The sequence below is a fragment of the Arvicanthis niloticus genome, chromosome 26, assembly GCF_011762505.2.
Source record: "Arvicanthis niloticus isolate mArvNil1 chromosome 26, mArvNil1.pat.X, whole genome shotgun sequence".
Taxonomy (NCBI): Eukaryota; Metazoa; Chordata; class Mammalia; order Rodentia; family Muridae; genus Arvicanthis; species Arvicanthis niloticus.
This window is the reverse complement of record NC_133434.1, coordinates 9,646,817-9,671,632: the sequence shown is the minus strand read 5'-3', so window position 1 is coordinate 9,671,632 and position 24,816 is coordinate 9,646,817. Positions and strand designations below refer to the sequence as shown.

Sequence of the window (24,816 nt, the reverse complement as noted above, 5' to 3'; positions counted from 1 at the left end):
AGGCTGTAATCTGAGACATATTGACCAAGGAATATTGACATTCAACTCAATGCTATTCAAAGCATAAGCAGGCTAGCAAGCCAGGAGATGTTTGCAGACGGTGAGGAACCTCTTTCCTGTTTCTCTCTGACCATCTTGGCAGATGGAGTGGGTCCCAACTTGCCCGGTTCCTACTTGTCTGTCTCTGCTATGATGTAACCAGCTCATCGGTTGTAGTAGAGAGGCTTATTAGTGGTTAAGCTTCTCCCTGAATAATTCAAGTTGGAATTCTCCTTGCACTGTAATATTTGCTAAAGTTTTCCATTAGTTAGTTTTGCTGTTGGTGTGATCAGAAGCTATGACAAGAAGCAATTTGAAGAGGGAAGGGTTTATTGTGCCTTATCATTCAAGTCGGTCTTGTGGAAAGGTGTGTAGGAGCATGAGGCAGCTGCTCCCACCTTGCCTCTGCTCCGGAAACAGCTCTGTGTTCTGGTGCAAGGCTCCCTCTCTCCTCTCACTCAGCCCACCAGATAACACAGTGCACATTTATGGTGGCTTTTCCCTCTTCAAGGGACCCTTTTCAAAAACATGCTCACAGACTCAGAAGGTGGCTCAAAATCCAATCTAGCTGATGCTGAAAATGAGTCGGCAAAAAACTAGAATGTGGGGCGGTGGGCTGTGAGAAGCAGCTGCGTGCTTGGTAGAGCATAAGCCTGGAACCCCAGACCCTTATTAGATGGCAGGAGTTCAACTCTGCTCCTGGGCCCTGGTTCTTTTCATTTAGCTTCAGCCCTCCACAGCCCCTCCCACAGAGAGGTCTATGGCCATCAGTCACGAGGAATAGGCCTCAGGCCCTAGAGAGATTTACATACTAATGAGATGCCTGAAGGCCAGAGGGTGGAGCCAATTAAGCATTCTTCCCCAGCCCCTCCCCCCCTCCCTCCCTATTTAACTGAGGTCTGCCCTGGGTTTGGGGGGCGGGGTGCACATCCAGATCCAACCACCATGACATCAAAGACTGTAAAAACCCATGGACTTTCTCATGTCATTGGGACCTCGAAGTGAGGAACCGTGGAGAAGGCCTTTAATGAGCTGTAGCCACAGCCTCTGTGCCTAACTTCCCGCCTGGAGGAACCCTGAGGGTTTCCAGCCAAGCTACCTGCACTAGAACACATTCATTTCATGTGTATATATGTCTGCTAATATTCTCATTCAGTGATCTTGGCCCTGTCTCTCAGAGATGTGAGCCTCTTTGTCTACTGAAGGAGAAAAAAACATGAGGTTTAAGTCATACACACACACACACAAATGCTTCTGGGAACCTAGCTGTTATTTCCTTTAAACTTTTTCGTTAAATGGGGAGTTTCAGCCAAATCTTGATGTCTAAGTGTGTGCCTATGTATCATAGCACCTGTGTATAATCACAGGACAATCTCTGATGCACGCTGAAAATGTCAAGACTTGGATAAAAGTGCCTCACGCAGAGACTATTGGCATTAATATTCGGTTTAATGCGGAGGAAGTACAAAGACTATAAAAATGTGTGTCTTCAGCTGTGGAGAGACAGGGTGTTAGGCGCCATAAAAACCTTGCCCCAAGATGGCGATGGCCACCCGAGGACCGAGTGATAAACAAGTCCTTATTTGGTGAGAAGGCTGTGCTTCAAGGTGGCCTGATCTTACGCAAGCGTCACGAGCCTATGGAGAGATGATACGTGGTATGAGTTCATTGGGCTCCTGGCAGGGTTTATAAGCTGCACCCAGGAAGGGATCGGGGGCTCGCCATCTTGACTACCAACTGCTAAGCATCCCGAGTAAACTCCTGTGAGAAGAAACCGGTTGTTCCGTGTCTTAATTCCTGCTGGTCAGGGTTGTCAGGGCGCAACAGGGAACAATTCTCGGTTAAGAGCTTTACTTTACAGAAAGTGACCTTTTCTGAAAGTTTATGTTTATATAAAATATCAGAGGCCAAGGAGACAGCTCAGCTGGTGGGTGAGGGGGCTTGCTGCTCAGCTTGATGATCAGACTTTGATCTGCCAGGACTCATAGGTTGGGAGGAAAGAACCAGCTCTCAAACGTTGTTGTCTGACCTCCACATGTATGACATGACACACACACAAGCCCATCCAATGCATGAACACATAAACACATACGTAACTACAATTTTAAATCTATAAGGTGTGAACAATAAGAAAGCCAGTTTCTTCTTTATTTATTTATTTTTTTTTACTTACCTGTTTGTTTTTGAGACCAGGTCTCATTATATATCTCTGGCTATCCCAAAACTACTTATGTAGGCCTCAAACTCACAGAGATTAGCCTGCCTCTGTCTCTAGAGTGCTTGGATTAAAGGCACGCACCATCACACCTGACATAAAACCATTTTCCTTACTGTTTCTTCCTGGTGTTCCTTTCCCTCTCCCTGTGTGATGGTCCGTAAATGATTTTGTCCTTGAGTCCCCTCCTATGTCTTATAGAACCTTTACATTTATTATGTATGATATGAACACGTGTTAATCTGACAATTCCTCCCCCTAGCAAGACTTAGCTTGATTGTAATTAATGAAGTGTTCACTCAAAAAAAAAAAAATGGTCCATTATCACAACCCCAAACTGTCAACTGATCAGAGGCTACACAAAGAAAATACTTCATAACTCTGAGTTCTATCTAAATATTCATATCTCTTCTGTCAAAATCCTCTGTCTAAACAGAAAAAGAACAGTATTCTGAGCGCATGCAGAGGTCTCCTGTTTGGTCCTTCCCTGGCTCTCAGTGGGCACTCCACTTGCTTGTGACAAAGAGACTAGAACTAATTTATTAGAGGACTCTGAGAAGCCAAACCACTTTAAGGAGGCACACAGCCCTCATCTTCCCTTGGCCTTTCAAGCACCCACTTCCACAGAAGAGCTTCTGCCCTCAGCCAAAGAAGTACCTATTCTTCTTCAAGTATCATCAAAGCTCATATTAATGAAATTTTGATGATTTTTAAAGACTTTTCATTTATTCAATATAGACTCATATGACGACTGCATGCCCAGCAATGTTCTCGGTGCCAAGGATTAGCAGAGCATGAACAAGGAAGGAAGCCCCTGTACACGCATACCTGTCCTCTTACACCCCACATTGTAGAACAAGTGGGGGAAGACAGTCAACAAGAAAACTAAGCATGCAGAAATTGATAAAAGTGTGTTCAACAAAACAGTATGACAAGGGACCAAGACAGTAAGGAAGAAGTGAGGTTCTACAAGTTAGAAAAACAATGACAATAACACCAGCCCTCCATACATGTGACCACTCCTCACTGAATATAATAGCAACCATTACTTCTGTTAATGATTTTTCCAGAAGATATAACAACCAAGCTAACATACCAAGAATAAGAAGAAGGGCACTGGTGATAATAAATAACATGTGTTGGGTACCAGGTATTCAATTCAGCAAGTTCAAGTTTGACTTGGAACTCTTTCAAGCCCCAGAGAAGCTAATGTTTAGTTTGAACCAATAAGAATAAAGAGACAATACAATCTGGTCTGCAATCACAAAGTTAGTGAGAGCCTTATGGGACTTTGGGCTCCCAGCTCAGGATACTAAGTTACCCCTTTGTTAGCTAGATACAGCTGACAGACTTAGTAAACATCACTAAGAGTTGTATAGAGTTTATTGTTTTCTACAAGAGTGAGCCCAGTGTGGAGGCCCACGCCTGTGATCCTAGTACTTGCAGGTGAAAGCATGAGCAGGAGGAGTTCAGGAGGAGGAGTAACTCCAAGGACAACTCTGGATGCAGGAGACCTTCTGGAGAAAATAAACAAAACAAAACCAAGGTTGGGTTTTGGTAATACAGGCCTGAAATCCTAGCACTTCGGAGGTGGAGATAGAAGATGAAGAGTTTAAAGTCATACTTAGCTAAATAGATTGTTCAAGAGCAGTTGGGCTATGTAAGGCCCTATCTCAAAAAAATGGAAAAAGGGGGAAGAGGAGGAGGAGAAAAAGGAGGAGGAAGAGGAAGAGGAGGAGGAGGAGAAAAGGGAGGAGGAGAAGGAGGAGGAGGAGAAAAGGGAGGAGGAGAAGGAGGAGGAGGAGAAGAAGGAGGAGGAGAAGAAGGAGGAGGAGAAGGAGGAGGAGGAGAAGGAGGAGGAGGAGGAAGAGGAGGAGGAGGAAGAGGAGGAGGAGGAGGAGGAGGAGGAGAAGGAGAAGAAGAAAGGGAAGGGAAGGGGAAGGGAAGGGGAAGGGAAGGGAGAAAAGGGAAGGGAGAAAAGGGAAGGGGGAAGGGAAGGGGGAAGGGAAGGGGGAAGGGAAGGGGGAAGGGAAGGGGGAAGGGAAGGGGGAAGGGAAGGGGGAAGGGAAGGGGGAAGGGAAGGGGAAGGGGGGAAGGGGAAGTGGGAAGAGGAAAAGGAAGAAGGAAAGGGATGGGGAGGGAAAGGAGATGACCTAGAGCTACTTTTTATGTTTGACTTGTGGAGACACCTACTAAGCTCAAGCATTTCACTTCACTGCACATTACAGTGAACTCTGTACCCTTGGGAAGCAAGTATATCACATTTTATAGCTTTCCTGAGTGCTTTCGAGAACTTCAGGGCTTCTGCTAAAAGAAGCAATTGTAATCACAATGTTGAAGCAAGACAAACCTATAGAATAAAACCTGAGCACAACAGGAAAGAAATAGGCACTGATTAGACCAAGGTTACTGGAAGATATTTGATAACACTCCACACCAAGTCAGTCTTGTGCCCCATGAACATCCTACAACCAGAAGCATCAACTCAGCAGCGAGAGCCAGGGTCCTAGGGAAGACGTCAATGCAGCCATAAGGGCTGACATGACAGCTTACCTCTTAGCAGTGTAGAACAACAAAGCAAAGCCCTCCAATGCCACGCGGTGCCCAAGCAATTTCATTACATTTTAATTATTTATATCACTTTATTCCAGAAATGATAAGACAGACTAGATACATGAGGGGAGGGAGGAAGAGAGAAGAAAAATACATAATACCATATGATAAGAACAGGAATTGAACAAATGCAGAAACATAACATACTGTGAAGACCTCTGTACACACGAGAGCATGAGGTGGCATGTAGTTTCAGCCTGAGGCTGGCTGAACACCTGATCAGGTGACACCCTGTGCCACACCAGATTATGCCTGTAGTCTTCATTTAAAAAGTACTCTAATTTAATGCCAACCCACCACCACCATCTAGTCCAGCTGTGATGGGAAGCAAAAGAAAGTTGAGCTCTGTTCTGTAGGAGACAAAATGGAGTGTGCAGAATGCAGCGTGTTCTCTATACTGGCTGTTCTAAGGAGTGATGTCGCTAGGGCTGAAGAGTACATGGAGGAAGCTGACCCACAGCAGGAACTTCAGAAATGATGGCTGCTCTTAGGAAGATGAAGATGGAGAAGAAGATGGTGGAGAAGGATGTGGAGGAAGTGGAAAAGGAAGGAAACCTCCTCAAGACAACTCTAGCAGTCACTCATTACATCATCACGGGACGTCACCCTGTCTCCTAGCCTTGTGTCTAAAACTGAGAAAAATGTCACTTCACACATTTCATGTGAAGACAAGTTGTGACAACAGGTGAGAAAGCATTTTGTAAACAAGGAGCCTTTCATGAACATAAAATCATGTCTGAGCATTACTCTGAGGGCTCAAACGGCTATGTACAACCCTGCTTTGTGGGGGATTATCTGGGCAAACACTGCTGAGGTAACAACTCCTGACCTACCCACGGTTCTCTAGAAATATCTGCTCTATGCTTCCTGTCGGATCTTTTCACTCTTCACCTGAGAGCACATACCCCTTCATGTTCTAAGACCCAGCCCTTCTCTGGGGCAGCCACGTCTCCCCTGCTTCTCCCTGACCCACAAGGCTCTATCTCCAGATGGTTCCTTGCTTACCACTGTTTGTCTTGTGAATTTTTGATTTCTTGATGCCACACAAGCGTAAACACACCCACAAGAAACCATACTAAGAGCTGTGAACTTTGCTTTTCATCCAGGCTAGGAATTACAAGTATGATCGTCTCTCCTGACCTTCAGCTGAGAAAACAAACGGCAACTCCCAGTGGAGCCTGCGGGCGGGCAGCTGATGCTGCACCGTGCTGTGTTGTTGACTCCTCCCGTGTTCAGCTGCTAGGTATATGGGATATGTTTTTTTGACTTGTGATGTTTCCAACCTATGACAGGCTTGTCAGTTTGTAATGCCATTGTAAATTGAGAAACACTGGGTTTTATTTCCAAAATAATAATGACACTACCAGTTAGCATTTCACCTTTCCCCGTCTAGACAGTATCACTTGGCTGTAAACTCCTTGGAAGCGAGGACTACAGATGTGACATGGAGCCTACTGCCAGTGTATATATAAGGAACTCTGTAAATGTTCAATGGATCATGAGGGAAAAAAAAGGGGGATACAAGATGAAAAGGATCACCTGCATAGATTCCTTTTCCCTGAGACAGTCATGGTGCTTAACTGATTGCCATTCTCTCTTGAACTGAGCGCAGGACACGCCCCTCCCCCTCCACTGGTGCTAATATGTGCTGGAACTTGTGCTTAAAGCTACCCAAGTTTCAAAGACAAATTCTAGAATGCTTAGCAACATTCAAGAAAGCATGGTGCTGGGATCTAACTTTTTCCATCCAAGAACATTGATGAGGGGTCAATAAATCGGTTTAAGAAACATTTATCTTGAGCCATGTCTTTTTCTCTGAGCCATTTACAACTTCGCACAGTTCAAAAGAAATGAAATCCTTCTATTCTTCCTTCATTTGTTCATAAACCATTACTATGTTGGTTTAAACGAGCCTCTTAAGATGAAAAAAAAATTCCCCTCATTGAAGTTGTTAACAGCAGATTTTCCTCTCAGACATAGAGGCCATTTTTTGCAGACGAGAAACCTCAGAACACTAAGATAGTGTTGCCTTCCAATCTATCCTACTTGAAGCCTTTGATTAAATACAATTCCCTATAACACATCTGCATTTTCTGAGTGTTTATAAGATTGCAGTGGGCCATTCAAAGTCACTCAGCAAGTGAGATATCAAGGCCTTCAGACATTGATCATCAAATAGTGAGAGGCGATCGGTGTTTTAGTTGTCTCCAGAAGAATGGAACAGTAAAACAGCTCAGTCTGCCCAGCTTAGCTATCACCCAACAAATGACCCTTCTCCTGTGCTTTAGAAACAGCTTTTGTGTTACAAGCGGTGGCAGCATTGAATAGGGAGTCTTTAAAACGAGGTTGTGTAGAGACAATAGCTATTATCTTCTAGGATTTAGCCAACTGGATGCCAGCCAACCTTACGTTTGGATATTCCCATAAAGATAAAATATGACAGGCAACTGGCTTAAATCATAAGAGTAAAATATCTTAAACAAATGTAGTCTGTGACAGTCAAATGCCACAAGCAGATGATTTTCTCAGGAAGTCATGTCGGTGATACCTGGGGGAGGAACGTAGAGTGTCTAAAGGAACAGTTGGTGATTGTGTCCTCTGAGGGTTCTACCTTCCTTTACCCATGGGCTTTGTGAAATTCCTTTCAAGTGACCTGTCTTCAGATACTCCAGAAGCACTGCAGGTGATAAACTGACAAGAGTAGCGTTCTCCACTAAATCCCCATGCAGAAGTTACCCTAAGGAAAGGATTTGTCTCACATACTGTTGATTTGTACGAGATCACAGTGGTCAGATAGGTCAAGTCTGTGGTTCTGCAGCTGTTGGAAGTTGACACTTGTCCCGTGTCAAACAATAATGGATACAACCAAGCCAGGTCTGGAGTTTAACTCAATTTACTTGGTCTAAGTTCCATTCACTAATCTAGATGGAATTTCTTCTGCATGCTTTCCATGAATGAAGGGGCCTCAGAAGTGCAAGCACTATTCTGAAGTTGTATTGAAACACACACACATACACACACAAACACACACACAAATTCATGCATGCACGCTCACATGTACACCTTTAAAGACTAACTAATTTTGCTTTATTAAGGAGAAATTCTGACATAGCTCTGTATTTACCCAAAGAGGTTGTAATGAAACATTACCTTAATGGGCAGCAGAGTGGAAGAAGTTTCTAGAAGCAAAGAGATTATGTATAAAAGTTTGGTGATCAAACTGCAGAGAAAGAACCAAGGTAGTGACAAAGGAAAAGCCAGGCCATAAAAAGAGAACCGTAGAGTTCCTGAGAAAAGCAAAAATATACATCACAGATGTGGACAGCAGAATCTATGGAAAGCAACTGGGGGATATTGAGCAGCTGACACTCCTAACATAGAATGTTATGGATGTAAGGTAGAATGTTCTTTAGAAGAAAGTCTTTGATATCGGTAGAATATCACAGTCACTGGTATTGGTGGAAGAAGAGTTCCCTACAGGAAGCAGCCTGGTTAGAACATGACATAGATGGGGCTCTACTTGTGGTCACATCATCTTATCACAGTGGTTGTGGGATGCGTTGTGTGAATGGCAAGCCCTCATTGGAAGACGTTCTGTCCCCACCTGCAATTTTAGCCTTCCCACTGACCCTTGAGCCCCTGCCTTCCTCCTTTTTTGAACAAGTCACTCTCATGGACACCAAGGTCAAACACCAAGTCCAAGTACCATAGAATGACGTACGAGGCTGCCAAGCCAGGTGTTTGGAGATGAGCTGAGAACTCAACAGGCAAGCAAAGCCATGAGGATATGTTTGAAACGAGGCTAAAGACCGCGTTCAGAGGACAGGGGTGAGAGAGAGGTGCAGGGGACGATGAGACATGATGGACCCAGTGAGGGTGTTAAAGAAACAGAAAGGGGAAAGTTCTCCTTATACTCATTCTTCCCTCCATTTCAAAAACACAAGTTTAAGTCACATTACCATTCATTGTATTCTGAATTATCCTGGAGTGTGTGATAACATCTGGGGAAATCTGTCACATCAATCAGATGGAATTTGAGGAAAGCAAGAAAAGAGGGGAAATTATTTCTTCCAACCTTCCCACAGTGCTCTGGCCACATTTGGTCACATCTCATGACAGCTCCTGTCCCTGCTGCTCTTCACCATCCATCCATCCATCCATCCCACAGGACCCAGCCCTTCTCTTTCCCCATCTTTCCTGTTTTCCCTGACCTGCTAGTCTTTCCCTACAGATAGATGGTTCTTGGGTTACAATTGTTTGCCTTCTAAATTCTTTTGACTTCTTAATGTTTCAGGGGATCTGATCCACTCTTATGGACTTCTTAAGCACACATGCCACAGACAAACACACAGATACATACATACATATGCACACATGCGATCACATATGCACAGGCACAAACAGATAAATAAAAATAAATCTTTTAGAAAGGTAGTTGAAAGGAACAATGAACGACTTGATTATCTCCACCATACCTTGAAATGTTCTCTTAACATATCAGAATTTGGAAATCAACAGGAATAATTTCTGGCTCCCATACAGGATTGAAGAATCATAGGACCACACACTGTCAGTGACATGAGCACCCCAGCCATACAGCTAGAACAAGCTTATCCTCCGGGCTCTAGATTTCTCGACATCCCCATTGCCTGGCTTGCCTCTTGTTTGGATCAAAGCACGAATCGACAAAGCTGCCTCAAGCAGCCTTTTGGCAGAGATCTATTTCTGTTGGGGGTGAATGTGTTGAGCCCCAGTTGCTAAGAATAGCTCCAAGCACCTTGGAAGGAGGACTGGTTTCTAAAGAAATTCCCACGTAGGGAATGTGCCTCCTTCTTACTGGCCCATCTGTCACTATGAATCTCCAGTAACACTTCAGAGATGGTTCAATACATGGAAACATACTGAAGGTATTATATATGCCAGAGACATCTTATATTTCCATTAAAAACGCTCAGCCACGCCAACAGAAAACTCTCATTCCCAAATGGAGTGCATTTCAGCAAGCAACTGATGGATTAAGCTGAAAGAACTCTCTAAGGAACAAGAGTTGCAAAAGAGAATGAAAGCATGCCAAGGGATAGAAAAGAAAAGAATAAAAAATTGTAAGCAATCCCAGAAGACGGGGTTGAGTTCTCAAATTCTACACTGACTTATGAGACCTAAACCTGGCAGACTTCAGCTTTCGACTCATGTCATTCTTCCCAATTCGTTTTCGAATGACAAAAAGGCTCCCAAAGTACACCTAAGTTAATCTGTATGCGCATGCGCATGCACATGCGCATGGCTACTTCTGGGACCATCTTTGGGAAGGACTTTCTGGATCTTAACTTCTCCTTTCTGTGTCTTTTGCAGACTTCAGTGAGCTCTGGGATCTTGTGGCATCCCAGGCGGTCAGCCTTAAAGGAATTGTGTATTTCCAAGAAAACGTTTCCCAAGTTTGTCTGTCAACATGAGAAAGTCATAAAACAACCATCTTAGCAGCAATTTATTGCCTGTCTATCACACAAAGGCCCAAGTCCTAGAGCTACAGGAAATGGAGCAACTACTCGCTCACTGCAGTAATTCTCCAGAAAAATATGTCTTGAAGCCCTGATAGTTTTAAGTGTGTTTTTGATAACCACAAGGCCAGAAAAGAGGTGCCCTGAAAACTACTTGGGTAATTCCTCCTCTTCCCATTGTTCTGAAATTATTCATGCCCCTTCTGTCTCCAGCCATTGCAAATCCCAGGTTACTGCTCAACTTCCATCCAGCTTGTTCTGTTGCTAATGTTGGCTCTGGCTCGTGGTGCCCATTCGTTCACAAACATGGCCCTTCAATAAAGAAGTGCTCAGTAGACACAATGATAGAGAATAGTCACAGTATTGTGTTTTGTTTTGTAGAGGCAATGTGTGGTCACAATAGTTGACACTAAAAATAAAGTGATAAATGGTGGACATATGTAACCCATGATGCATTCAGTTCTCAATTTCTCGATTTGTTTTTCAAGTTGTGCTTTTATTTTGATAGTATAATTGCTGTTAAATCCATTGGCTGGTGTATTGACCTTATAGCAATTCTTATCCATGATTTTCATCACCCCCCACATATTTGATATCTCTTCACCCTTTATTTTCTCCTCACCCATGCCTGGCTTTCTAATAACCATCTAGGAATGGCTAGAGCATAGCAGGGAGCCACCTTTGTATCTTCACCTCCATCTTTATCCTCTTCCACGCCTAGCTCACTAGTGGTCATCTAGGAATGGCTAGGACACAGCAAAGACATGATGGTTTGTAACAATTACCCTTTGTTACTGAGCAGATTATGTTTGTTTCCCAACTCGGGGCTCATTCATTTGTTGGGTGTTCATCTTTCGTTTGAGACCAGGTCTCACTCTGTAGCTCTGGCTGACCTGAAACCTACCCTGCAGGTTTCAATGATATTTGGCATCAGTCCTTCAATCTCGGCCTTCCAAGTACTGAGTTTACAGGTGTGATCCACCATGGCTGCCTCTGTCCTAAGGTTCTATAGGGAGTCTGAAGACTTTATGCACTTCTCTAGCCTTTCTATGCCTTTTGAATGTAGAGGGGTGGTTCTGATGCTTTGATTTAATCAGGAATCTGTGTTTACTGATGCTGAAAGTCCTTGCCCCCGATTGGTTTTTGATCTAGCAACAAAGATGCCAGTGGCCAGTGGCTGGCAGGAAAGAAAGAGGTAGGACTTCTAGGTTCCTACAGGTTAGGAGGGAGGAGGAAGAGGATACAAGGGGGAGAGACAGAACAGACTTAGAGCTATAGGGGAATCTTCCAAAATGTAAGTAGAGAAGGAAAAGTGGCCCACAAAGGGGCGGCCTGAACGTGTCTTGGGCAGCAAGACCAATGGGCTTCACAGAAGGTAACTGGGCAACTAAGTTGAGGACAGATTTCTCTAAATCTTGTTGAGCAAGGAGTAAGGGTAAGGGAATGCAAGCTGCAAGAGGCTTGGGAGAGTCCAGCCATTGAGCCAGTAAGACAGGTGAAAAATGAGCTAATATTTGTCTTTCATCCAAAGATCTGAGCTAGCTCCTGGGTGGGTACACACCCGAGACCAGCCTCGAGCACAAAACAGTGTAGACAAAACTACACGCTACACCTGTCAAAGTTTTATAACCTGGGTTAATTGAAGGTCAGGGAGCTTCAGGTCTGCACCCCACTACCTTTCTCTCAGCAGCCTTGAGATAGGATTTGTGTGCAGATGAACAATACACCGTGTAGCCACACCTTCACTGTCCTTTCAGTGCAAGAACTCCTCACCTAACAAGTTCAAGTGTGTCCCGGAATGTGTCCTGGGGCAGTGAAAGCCTGAAATCTTATTTTCAGTTCCATGTTCTGGAGCCTGCACTTTTTCTGCCCAGGTCTAAGGGCAAAGAAAAAGTCTACATATTTCATAAAATGGTCTTTATAATTTTTCACTCTATACCATTAAGGGACAGAAAAGACTGTAAGGGCCAGAGATAGTTGGTATCAGCAATAAAAGTAATGCCTTCTGGACATGGGAGTGCTTGTGCAAACATGAAGTTACAGCATCTGTGACTACATGCACAAGACCTGCATAAGATCAAGCCACACAGGATCCCAGCATGGAGGAGGGGTGGGGGTGGAGCATGAAATCCCACCCCTCGGTGAGATGCAATTGGCATTGGATTGCCGCTGGGAGAGGAAGAGTCAGCTTTCTTTGATGGCGTGACACCTGGTATAGCAGCCACACTCCAGTGCGTGCTCCACACCCAGAAATGGTGGGTGGGTAGGGACATGGGGAAAATCTGGGAGAAGTTGGGGAGGGTTTTGAATACGATCCAAATATATTGCATAAAGTTCTCACAGAATAAAAACATTATTCTGGGAAAATAAGAAACCTGTGTGTTCTACTCAGCTGTGATTCACTCCCTGACTGTCTTTAACCTGAACGGGCAAATCAGAACTAGAATGTGTGACTCCCCCAACTCCACGCTGTAGAGTGACAAATGGCCCTGGTAAAATATTTCCCCTGTCTGAGGTGCCAGGAACTGCTGCAGGCACCTGGAGCCCAAAGTCCCAGAGTTGAATCTCCTGTTCGTCTTGTCTTAATCCTGGGACCTTAGCAGGTGGCAGGCTGGCTAAAGAGCCAGCCTTTCTGAGATTGTTGATTGCAAATAGCAACACCTCCTTCATAGAATTGTGACAAAAATGAGATAAAATTATTTAGACTTTTAAAAAGTTTAAAATGCCATTCAAATGTGATCTATGTCCCCATTCACTACCCTGGCAAGAATAGCCACCACGTCCATCCTTGCATTTGTCCCTTGTCAGATTTTTAAGATCTTTTCACAAGAAAAATGGAGTGGACATTCCAATAATTATCTAGTGAAATCAGATCGTGAAAAGGCTCGGCTGTATGTCCTAGGTGTAGAAGATTGGGGAGCTTATGTCAATGTGCCTCGATTCAATATCTCACTTGTCACTCGTGGTAAATGCAGTTTCAGGGACTGACACTGATGCTCTGTGATTGAAGATTTCTCATAAGGAAGATGAGACTACGCTTCACTAGTCACCTCCCTGCCCCTACACAGGCATCGTTTCATTAAAAGAAGAAGAAGAAGAAAAGAAAGAAGGAAGGAAGGAAAGAAAGAAGGCAGGAAGGAAGGAAGGAAGGAAGGAAGGAAGGAAGGAAGGAAGGAAGGAAGGAAGGAAGGAAAGAAAGAAGGAAGGAAAGAAGGAAGGAAGGAAGGAAGGAAAGAAGGAAGGAAGGAAGGAAGGGAAGGAAAGGAAGGAAGGAAGGAAGGAAGGAAGGAAGGAAGGAAGGAAGGAAGAGAGAACTACCCCTATTGCTGCTCAACAGGATGACTGGCTCCTGAACAGTCAAGACACTATTTTCAAACACATTCTTTCCCTGTTTTCCTGTCCCCATCCCGTCCCCGTGGGGCCCTGCTCTAATCCTGGCCTTCTGCAACCCTAGGCTGTGGCTTCAATCTTACAGAGCAGATTTTCAAACAAAGTCCCCTTGCTGAGCCTGCAGCTCAGTCCTTCAGAGCTGCAGGCCTGCCTGTCGAAGTGGGGATTGGGGAGTGCCCCCCGAAATACTGAATTTACTTCTCAAATCCTGGACACCTCGCTCTGTCCCCACCCCAATCCCTCCAGGGCCCACTCCTCCCCTCTCCCCTACTTCATTCCAGAGTCCTGAAGCCATGACAGAAATAAATTAGCTAGAGGTGCAGGTCACACCTTGGAAAGCAGTAATCGTTCTGTGGGAAATCCATAGAGAACATGGGAACCTCCAACTGCTGAAGGCAGAAGGGACCATACGTTGAGGGCTGCATGCAAACCAAACAAAGGATCCTGTGCAATGTCTTCCTGAGTGGGGAGCACGGATCCCCATTCACTCCTGCACGCTGGATAGCCAGCTTCACACCTGGCCTTGTCCCCCAAGAAGCTAACATCATACCGTGTGAACTCTGATCAAAAATGAACATTTCAGTCCAGACTGTGAATCCTGATGCTGGAGTGCCCCCAAGGAAACCACCTGGAGAAGCTGAGTGTTGGGGGACACTAAGACAGATTTGTCCCAGGAAAACCTTCCTTTGCTGCTGCCAATAGGGAACACCAGGGAGACATTACCCAGAGGGTTTAGGGAAGTGGAATTTCTAAAGCCACTGAGGGTGGTTTACTGAAACAGATGGGTTTATACTCCAACAGCCAGAAGCAAAAAAAGAAAAAGGCATCAGTAATAAAATGTCATGTAAAGCCTCCAAAATGGTGGGAAAGAGAACTGATTCCCCTCCATAACCCCCTCCCCAAGTTCTCACCTCACCTCCACACCTACACACACACACAGGTGCATACAGCATATGCAAATACTCATCGCCATCCTCACCACCACCACCATCATCATCCTCAACAACATTTTAAAATAAATAAACAAAATGGCCATGTACAATTTACCCTGGAGTCAACTGTACAGGAGAGATAAGGATTCGTGAATGGATACCACAGAGCACTTAGTGGGTGGTCATGAATGGATACCACAAATAGAGCACTTAGTGGATGGTCATGAATGGATACCACAAATAGAGCACTTAGTGGGTGGTCACCATCTTCCCTTCTCCCCATTAGACAATTAGACTCGTCCTCCAAATGTCTCTTGAGTTTCACTACTCACCAAGATCTTTTCCAAGGATGACCTTGATGAAAACTGACCAGACTACCAAAGATGGTGCCTCAAAACAAGGTCACAGCAGGGCCACTGACACCCCACAACCCTTGTCTGATGACAGAGACACCAAGTTCAAGTCTTGTCCTATGAATATTGTGCAATCACAAGACTGAAATGAAAGCACACCTCTAAGTTCCTCGTATATGGAAATTCTGAAATCCCCTTTGCTGTGTATCAGGGGCTGGCTCCTTAAACTTCTAAAACCTATACTCATTGACTGGTTTAAAATACTTACCTCTTGATTTTTATTTTCTTTAGATTTACTTCATTCATGTGCATCATTGTTTGGGCGGCATGTATGTCTACATACCACCTGCACACCACCTGCACACCACCTGCACACCACCTGCACACCACCTGCACACCACCTGCACACCACCTGCACATCACCTGCACACCACCTGTATATCACCTGCACATCACCTGCACACCACCTGTATATCACCTGCACACCACCTGCACACCACCTACACACCACCTGTATACCACCTGCATGCCTCCTTCATGCTAAGTGCCTAAGGAAGCCAGAAGAGAGTATCAATTACCCTGGAACTGGAGTTGCAGATGGTTATGGGTGCTAGGACTCAAACCCAAGACCTCTGTAAGAGCAACAAGTGCTCTGAACTGCTGAACTATCTCTGCCATGCCTCACTGGCTTATCTTATTCTCTTCCACCTGAGTGTGATTCTCACACATTTGCAATGGAACACCCTTGTAAATTTAGCACAGTCTTCTTTTTGAGACAGCATCTTACTATGTAGGTTAAGCTAGCCTGAGATTTGCCTGCCTTGGTGCAGAGACTCAAGGTATGAGCTGCCATTTTTCTAATTAAGAAAAGTGTTTTTAATAAAATAAAATGGCATCATTTCTCCTTTTCTTCTTTCCAACCCTACCCAGGTCTGTTCTACCTTTATCCCTCTCAAGTTTGTGGCCATTCTTTCTTTAATATAATCACAATTTTATAATCTTTAATGTTTTTATTGTGGTTAATGATGTATGACATAAAAATCTACCTGATTAATTATCGTTAAGTGCACTATCAGAAGCCTTCAGAACATCCATATTGTCAGGTTGCCATCTGTCACCAACATCCTCTTCCAGAATGTGTTCATATTCCCTAACCAAACCTCTATGTATTAATCATACCTCCTAGCTACCCTTGGCCCAGAAACCAGCATTTTACTTTCTCTTTCTATGTATTTTATTTCCTTCCATACATCATATGAGTTGAATCATGAGCATTCGTCCGTTTATGACTGGTTGCTTTACTTTTCATAATAACCTCAGTGTTGATCCATGATGTAGTATATGTCAGGATTTCTTTCATTTTCAAGACCGTATAGTATTCTAGTACATGGATATACCACAGTTTCCTTACCCAGTCATTCATTAATGAGAAGTAACCTAGCTTCTACTTTTGAGCAATTATACTAATGCTACTAGGAACACAGATACAGAGTATCTTCTTAAGACTTTGACTTCCATTCTTTAGAAATATACCAAGAAACAAAGTTGCTGGATCACCTGGTAATTCTTCCTTTAGTTTCTGGAGGAGCTGCCACATGTTTCCAGTGTAGCTTTCTGATACAGGGCATCCAGGAGGCTTGGGAGATGGTTCTGTGGTGAAAACACTTGCTGGGAGGCATGAGATCCTAAGTTTGGATCCTAGCTCCCACTCAAAGAGCTATGCATGCCAGTGCTTTTCCGTAGTCCCAGCACAGGAGGATGAAGGTGACAAGAGGTTCCCCAAAACTCACTAGCCATCCAACCCAGCCATTTGATGAGCTCCAAGGACAGGGGAAAATGCTGCCTCAAAAAATAAGATGGCAATTGATTGAAGAAAGCATCTAGTGTCAACCTCTAAACTCCAAGTGTACAAGAATATATGTGTAGATATGTACACAGACATACAGGTGCAGACACAAATAAAGACATACATACACACACACACACACACACTCCCACACACATGCTCACACTCACATGCCATAAAAGCCAGTGTACCCTATGCTAACTCAGTGACCTCATGGTCCCTCTGTGCTTCTTTGGCCATAAATACAGTATATATACTTCTCTTAGAACAGGGTCCCTCCCCCGAAACCTCCTAGCTAGAGTTACTTTTGCTATGTTGAAACACCCGAACCAAAACCAAAAGCAAGTTGAAGAGGAAACGGTTTATTTTGTTTACACTTCTCTACCATAGTTCATCATCAAAGGCAAACCAGGGCAAGAACTCACACAGGACAGGAACACAGAGGCAGGAGCTGATGGAGAGCCTATGAGGAGTGCTGCTTACTGGCTTAGGCCATATTGCATGCTCAGCCTGCTTTCTTGATAGAACCCAAGATAATGATTTGGCCCCTCCCCCATCAGTCACTAATTAATAAAATCCTCTCGAGGCTTTCCTGTTTACAACTCGCTCTAACGGAGGAGGCATTTTCTCAGCTGGGGTTCCCTCGTGTAGATGACTATAGCTGCGTCAAGTTGACATCAAACTAGCCAGTGATTTTGGACTGTTTTCACTTTGAACGGTCTTAGTGAAGCTTCTCAACACCCACTGGCATTCCCTCCTTCCTGACCCCCTCCCTGTCAGTGGTCCTCCTTTCCTGCACAAACATGTGTATGAAGGCTTTGGAACGCCCCCCCCCCCCCGAAAGAGAAGCCTTCGTTGAAAGATAAAGAAGTTAAGAATTGGATGTAGTCATCTGGAATTTTCATCTCAAGCAGTGGTCAGGCTGCTCAGACTTGTGTTGCCTACATTCATGTAGCTACTCCAAGGACTTCTATGCTGCACTGGTTCAACTGCAGGTTGCACAATTCAAGCAGAGTGGCTCTTCCTGACCTTGGGCATCCTTACATTCCTCAGTACAGAGAACACTCTACTAGGAACAACCGATTTGCTTTGCAAGTGAACCCTTGACCTTTCCATCTCTAAGAGGCTCTTTCTAATTGCAATGCCACACTCGATAAAGCCCAGAAGCTCTGGAGTACATGGGGTGTTTTTCACCTCTAGTCAACAATGGCCAAGGGTACCCAAGAGAAACTCAGTCTTGACACTGCTGCACGTTGCTTATTTTCAATCCCCCTCAAATCCATGAAGCCATCCTAAGTCTGGACCAGTCATCTGCATCTTCTCATCCAAGAAACCCTCTCAGTATCATCCGAACCATAGCAAAGAGAACCAGATTTGACTCATCAAAACTGCTAAGTCTGTGTGTTTCTGCACAGGCAACCTCCCCACCTCCTTTTCCTGGAGTGAGCTTGTTCCCGCCAGCCCGTTTTATCATTTAGCACAGTTTGCACTGTCAATAAATTTCCCTCAAGCGCTATCCATCCATTGATGGTGGCCCACCATACGCATCCTGGTGTGGACAATAAGAATAACTGGCCCTTACTTTAATACAACCAAAAGTAACAACACAAACCACCCAAGAGGTTAGGGTTTGTTCCAAGTTACAAATTTATCAATCACCTATTAGTTTCCTCATTGATATCCGAGGACAGACAGATGCCAAGAACCGCAGCAATGCCCAGGAGCTTGCACAGCATGCTTTGGGGTTCAACAAAGAGAACTCAATCCAGCTCCCCAACCTCCTAAAAGAACCGTGAGTGAAGTACATGCCATTTCTTTAGCCTTGGTTTTCTCCGTTGCCAAGGAACTGGCATGCTCTAAAGGTTCTGGCTCTATTGTACTTCTGACACTTGGGGACACAGAAATTATGAGTTCCCATTGCAGTCTCTGTCCAACCTGAGACAGGAAGTCATTCAATTCTGCACTCTTCATGTATGTCAACACTGGCCCAGGCTAGTTTGGTTTTGTGGTTTTTGTTTTTTGTGGTTTTTTTTTTTTTTCCTCAACCCATTACTGGAGACCTATCTATTTCAGTGGGTGGTGTTGAAGGAAAATAAGGAGAAATGAGACTTACCTGTAACGCCCCATATACCTTCTTAGGCTTATGATAGTGTGATTCCAGGGGGTTCGGGTTAATTGTTTCATGAAATAGGAAAAGTGAGTCCACAGTACAGACACAGACACAGATTATGCTGCTACTGAGTAGACCTAAAGGATCTGGACTTACATTAACTTAGACCCTGTTTAGTGCAAACCACCTAGTTCCTATAAAATACATCATGCCTGCCTTCCCAAGAGTCCAGTTGGTGGAGATGTGGGTTGAATTCAGAATCTACACTCAGCATACTGGGAACAAGGAAACCACAAAGTCAGTGATATATAATTTTTAAGATGAATGTAAAACTCAGACTGCTCTACCCCGTTTTTCTATTGTCATAATCTAAATTTTACCCAGACATGACTACCAAGAGACCCATCTCTTCTCCATTGCACAGCCTTTGGTTATCTTTGTACCTCTAAGAGTTTCAGTGATATTCTTAAAACATTGCTTATGGTGGGGGAAGGAAGCTGATGAGAGTGGTGTGAAGCAATGACAAAAGCATCAGAAGAAAGTTCCAAAATATTGACCACATGTCAGTACAATAAGAAAGGCCCCTGACCCAAATCAAACACTCCCAGTCTTGCAAATCTTTCCAAGAAGCAAGATCTCAGAATCCAGGCTATGGGGGTGGGGGGGTCCACACACAGACACAGCACACACTCACACACACTCTTTCACACATACACTCCTAAAATCACTCATGTACACACAGCATGTATTCTCTCACACTCATACACACATGTACACATTCACACCTCCACATGAAAGCACACACATGAGCACACTTAGCCATGTACACACATTCATGAACATGAACACACACACATACATGTGCACACTCGCTCATGCTCACCTTCAGGGAGACCTGTGCTTTCTCACCCCAGAAAGCATCTGTGCCTTCAATCAAACCACTCAAGAATGGTGCTGTAAGTTAGAGGAAAGCAAAGGAACCCGAAGGGCCTTCACTGTCTCCTTAGAGAATGGTCTGCATCAAATAAAGCCCCTCCATCCACAAAGAAGGACCTTAACTTCGAGAAACAGAAAGCCAGGTGCAACTAAGAGCCCCAGAACTAAATCTACGAGCAGAAGTGAATTTAGACCTCTCTGGAGCGCTGGACGGGGCACAAGTCCCAGCCAGGGTAGGTCTGGCCTCTCCCTCTTAATCTCTCCTGAGGTCCTGTGACTCCCAGCTCTCCATGTCCCTGCTGCCCCTGAAGAGCAGATAGACATAAGTTAAGAGAGCAAGGTCATGTATTCTTTCGCGGCACGCCCCACCCCCTTGGCTCTTCTTGGGTACGGAGGGTAACGAGGAGTTAGTGCTGCTATATTTGACCCCGTGAAAAGGCGGGGGCCTTTCAGTTGCGTGCCCTGAATAGTTGGCAGGTCTGACTTACATATTGGTAGCCTGTGCTGTACCGTATGCCAGCAAATATTTAATCCGGGACAAATCAATAATTCTTATCTGGCCCTTTTGTTTTGAAAAGAAAAAAAAAACCTTTCCTCTAAAGCTTTGTGCCTAATATAACAAAACAGCCCAAGACACAGTCTCCCTTAAAGCTGTGTGATTTCCAAAGCCCCGCCCTCAGATTTTTTTTTTTTTTTAAAGGGACTGTCTTTGCACCCTTGCTTGTTCTGCTGAGTGTGACACCATCATCACTGGATGTTACAGAACAATGCTTTAAAGTCCGACCCACTTTCTCCAAAAAGAGAGATTTAGAGGTGCAAACCTCAGTAAATCAGCGAGTTCACAGCACTTAATATTTTCTTGTCTTGCATCCAGTTACCACCAGGGTCTTGATTTAAACTGTTCATTGTAGGCTGTCTCTGCCTTCTACTGGATATATCTATCCTCCAAAACTACACTTTATCTCTACACAGATTCTTCAAAAGATAAAATTCTTACTTAGAAGCAGAGAGTTGAATATTTTTAAAAGACATTTTTTTTTTGCACGTTAAACAGGAAAAGAGGTCTCTTTCTCTCTCTCTCCTGAGGGTTCTCAATGCAGCCTCCAAACCTACCAAAAGTTTCAGAAACAAGGACATAAATAAACTAACTCCCTTTTATCTTTGGAAACACAAAAGCTAACTTCATCAAAGCCACCCTTGCCAAGAATGAATGCCACACAGACCACATCCACATTTGACTATGATGCTACAACAGTTCACCACAATCTTTGTTTGAAAACCATAGAATTTTCGGTCGAGAAGAAAGAGAAAAAAGACATGAGAGAAAAAACTCCTGTACCAAAAAAAAAAAAAAGAGTTTCTCTCAAATGCAAATTAACCCAAACACTCTAACCTAAGAAAACCATAGTTCGCATGTGAAAAAATATATATTGGTGTACGTACACCCACCAGTTGAAAAGACAATTAAATTGCTGTCAGTTCCCTGAACCACTCCTGACTCCGGAAGCCTTGGGAGTATTTGATTAGCTTCTACTGACCTAAGAAGTCTTCTGTTCCCAGGTAGCCAACCACATTGTTTTCTTCTTCAGTGAGACGCTGGTGTGGACATCAGAGGGCATTGTATTACTGAACTGATCAGAAAATAACATTGTTACTGATCGAGAGAGAGAGAGAGAGAGAGAGAGAGAGAGAGAGAGAGAGAGAGAGAGAGGCAAAGCACAGTGTAATGTAGCATTCTTCCCGGTAGGGAAAAAAGTAAAGGCAGCCCTGCTGGACTGAGTTCAAACATAGCTGACAGACTCTGGGAGAATTTACACTGAGCATGCTTGCCTGCCTGTGCGGCTTGCATGAGACACTCTTAATGAATATTACTTCCTTCCCACTGGCTAGCCCTGGAAGTCCACACCCTCCCCTCTTTCAGAAGTCAGGAATTTAGCATCAGCCAAAACCCAGAAAACAGGCTTCCAGGGAGGCCTTGTCTCCCTGATGCATAAACTTTCAGGTTATGACCCATGGGTCAGCATGACAAATAGAACACGGGGTGAGTTTTCTCTGCCCTTGATTATGTCCCCGGCTTTGTGTGCCTGCCTGTCCGAAATGGCAGCTACCCCAGAGAGAAGAAAAACAGACGGCTGGCTTTTTTCTCTAAAGAAAACGCTGTCCCAAATGCCTGCATAAAGGCCTTTGCATACAGCCAGCTTTGGGAGCGAGGTCGGAAGGAAGGTTTTCTTGTGACTTCAAATTCACTGTAATTATTTTTAACTTCTGGCTACCATAAACTAAAAGCCCTACCGTTTTTGAAAGCTTCCCCATCACCTCTCTCTAAAATGCTGTGTAAGTAAATCTAATCTCAGAATATGCTCAGAATCCGTTTCAACCTGATGTGTCTCACGTACGCATTGCATCTGTGAACATGCAGCCGACACGGTAAGGTAGGTTTTTCTCATTGTTGTTGTTGCTGCTACAGCCACCACTGTTACTGTCCATAGGATAGCTTCCTTTTCCCTAAGACTGGAATTCTAAAATTTAAAAAATAGGCTATTTTTTTCTGACAGTCTCGGAAGATAAGATTTTTACTCAGGGAAGAGGGGACATGGGGAGGGAAGCACCAGACAGTGAACACATCAAAAACAAAGGACATTTCCATCTTAAGGAATAATATTGAAATGTATTTTATTATTCATCTGATATTGTCAGAGTCCCCTTTATAAGTGCCAAATGATGGTTAAATAACATTAAATACTCATTTAAATTGAAGTGCTTACTTACCTACAAGCACACACACACACACACACACACACACACACACACACACAGAGAGAGAGAGAGAGAGAGAGAGAGAGAGAGAGAGAGAGTGTGTGTGTTTTGTTTGAAAACAATGATATCAGACTTTACAGGGCAAAAGAAACTACCCTTACAAAGAAACACTATACTCTCAGGCCTCTGATACAAAGCTTGCCTGACCAGCAGTGATCCATGGTTTACAAAAGGTATATGTCTAAACCTGAGGAGAAAGCCAGCTTCTTCCAGTGCCTGTAGCACCTGACACAGCCATGCTGTGCTTCTGGAATGCTCCTGTTGTCTGAGGCTCTTGTTATATAAACATCTCCTTGCCTGCTACTGAACAAATCCAGTTGCTCACACATGTGTCCCTTCCTGTCAATCTGAGAATTTTGAGAGTGTTCAGGCATGGGGCTTGTGTTGTTTGTTTTCATGCTTTCACTAAGAGAAGAATAAAGCTGAGCCCCTTCACCAACACACATACACTGCAGGGTGTTTATATGTACTAGGAAGAAAGCAAATAGATTTCTCAGTTGTTAGAGTCCAAGAAAAAAGAGAGTTTAGAAAGGCTAAAGCATCCTCATGGCAAGACATCTTAAAGAACAGAGAGACCCTGGCACAACACAAAGGACAGGGACCTTCAGCCTATAGTGGTGTCTTGGCCTGTAATGTCTTTACCTCCCTCCACCAGGGTCCATGTGTGCCTCTCTTTTTCCATAGCATAACCTCTGGATCTAGGTTGCTGTTCTAGGCAACACAGAGGTCTGAGTGAGGTTGGCCATGCTTTCTTCAGTCAAAAACAGTAGAGGCATGCTGGGAAATAAGTCAGGAGAAAAGGATGAGGCAATGTTGATACCCCCCCACCCCCACCCCCCGACCCCCGACCCCCCCACCCCCGCACTAGTCCCTGTTTGGGCGCCAAAAATGTCGCGGCCCGAGCAAAATGTTGAGGCCCGGGCTGCCCCGCGTTTGGCAGCCACTGTATCCCGGCCCAAGCTGCCGCTCCGGTCCACGGGTCGGGATTCAGCAAGAGAGAGAGGGGACAGACTCGAAGAATGGAGACCAGACAGAGTGTGTTTCAATCCCGTTTATTCTTCAGTCTCTCTTCCTCTAAGTGTCTGCTTCTCTGTCTCCTCTGTCTGATTCTCTGATCTCTGTCTGCCTCTGCCTTTTATCTGTCTCACTTCTAAGCCATGCCTTTTGGTCACACCTTTAATCATGCCTTTAGGTCTTGTCTCTAAATCTGATCCCTACACTTCTAAGTCATACTCTTAAGTTACACACCTTTAATCTCACACACCTTTAATCTCACGCACCCAAGGTATCTAAACCAAGATTATCTGAGTGTGCTCAGCTGTTGTAGGCTATTGTAATCCAAGTCTCATGTCAGGGTATATGGCTCAAGATGGCTGCAAAGCTGATAGCCACATTCTGCTAAAAGTCGGCCCCCAACAGGTCCCCCTTTTTAAATTATTTTTCAAAAGGGAAGGCTGAGAAAACTTACGGAAACCGTGCCTGTCCTAGGTTGGAACAAAGGACCCCAGCCTCCCTTTCCCGTCATTGGATACTCAACAACCATTGGTTGAGCTCCTATCTTAGGATGGTGAAAGGTCTGGCTGGGAGACACCCTAGAAGATGACATGAACCCTCTGTATTTAGATGGTAAATCATGGGATGTCATGGACTGCTTTTGTAAAGAATCCATTCGTCTAGACTTATCCTTTGCCAAGATTCAAATGTCAGCCAAGAACAAGTTGCTTCCCAAATCTGTGGAGGATGTATCTCAAGCATCCCAGAAATCACAGGTAACACAAAACCATATGGCTGTAGCATTCCCTTCTTCACACACATCTGTCATAAAGTGCCATTTGCATATTAAGCCCAGCAAGAGATCAATAATCACTACGTTTAAAAAGTAGAGCAATCATGACTAATACAGCAATAATGACTAAGTTAGACCTGGTGGCATAGGCCTTTAAACCCTGCTACTCAGAGCCTAAAGCAAGAGGATCAGCAATTCAAGAACTCACTCTTGGAGTTCTTGAATTCTTCGAGGTGAAGCCTGTGCAATTTTGGGAGACTCTATTCTAAAATTTCAAAATC

General features: G+C 44.3%; 1 long non-coding RNA gene across 1 annotated transcript in view; it reads right to left on the bottom strand.

The window, feature by feature from the left end:
• Window positions 1–21,606, bottom strand: part of LOC143439049 (uncharacterized) — a 128,197-nt gene extending 106,591 nt beyond the window's left edge. The window contains exon 1 of the long non-coding RNA XR_013107502.1: window positions 21,471–21,606. This is a non-coding gene — a long non-coding RNA (uncharacterized LOC143439049). The remainder of the gene's footprint in view (window positions 1–21,470) is intronic.
• Between the last annotated feature and the right edge of the window lie 3,210 nt (window positions 21,607–24,816).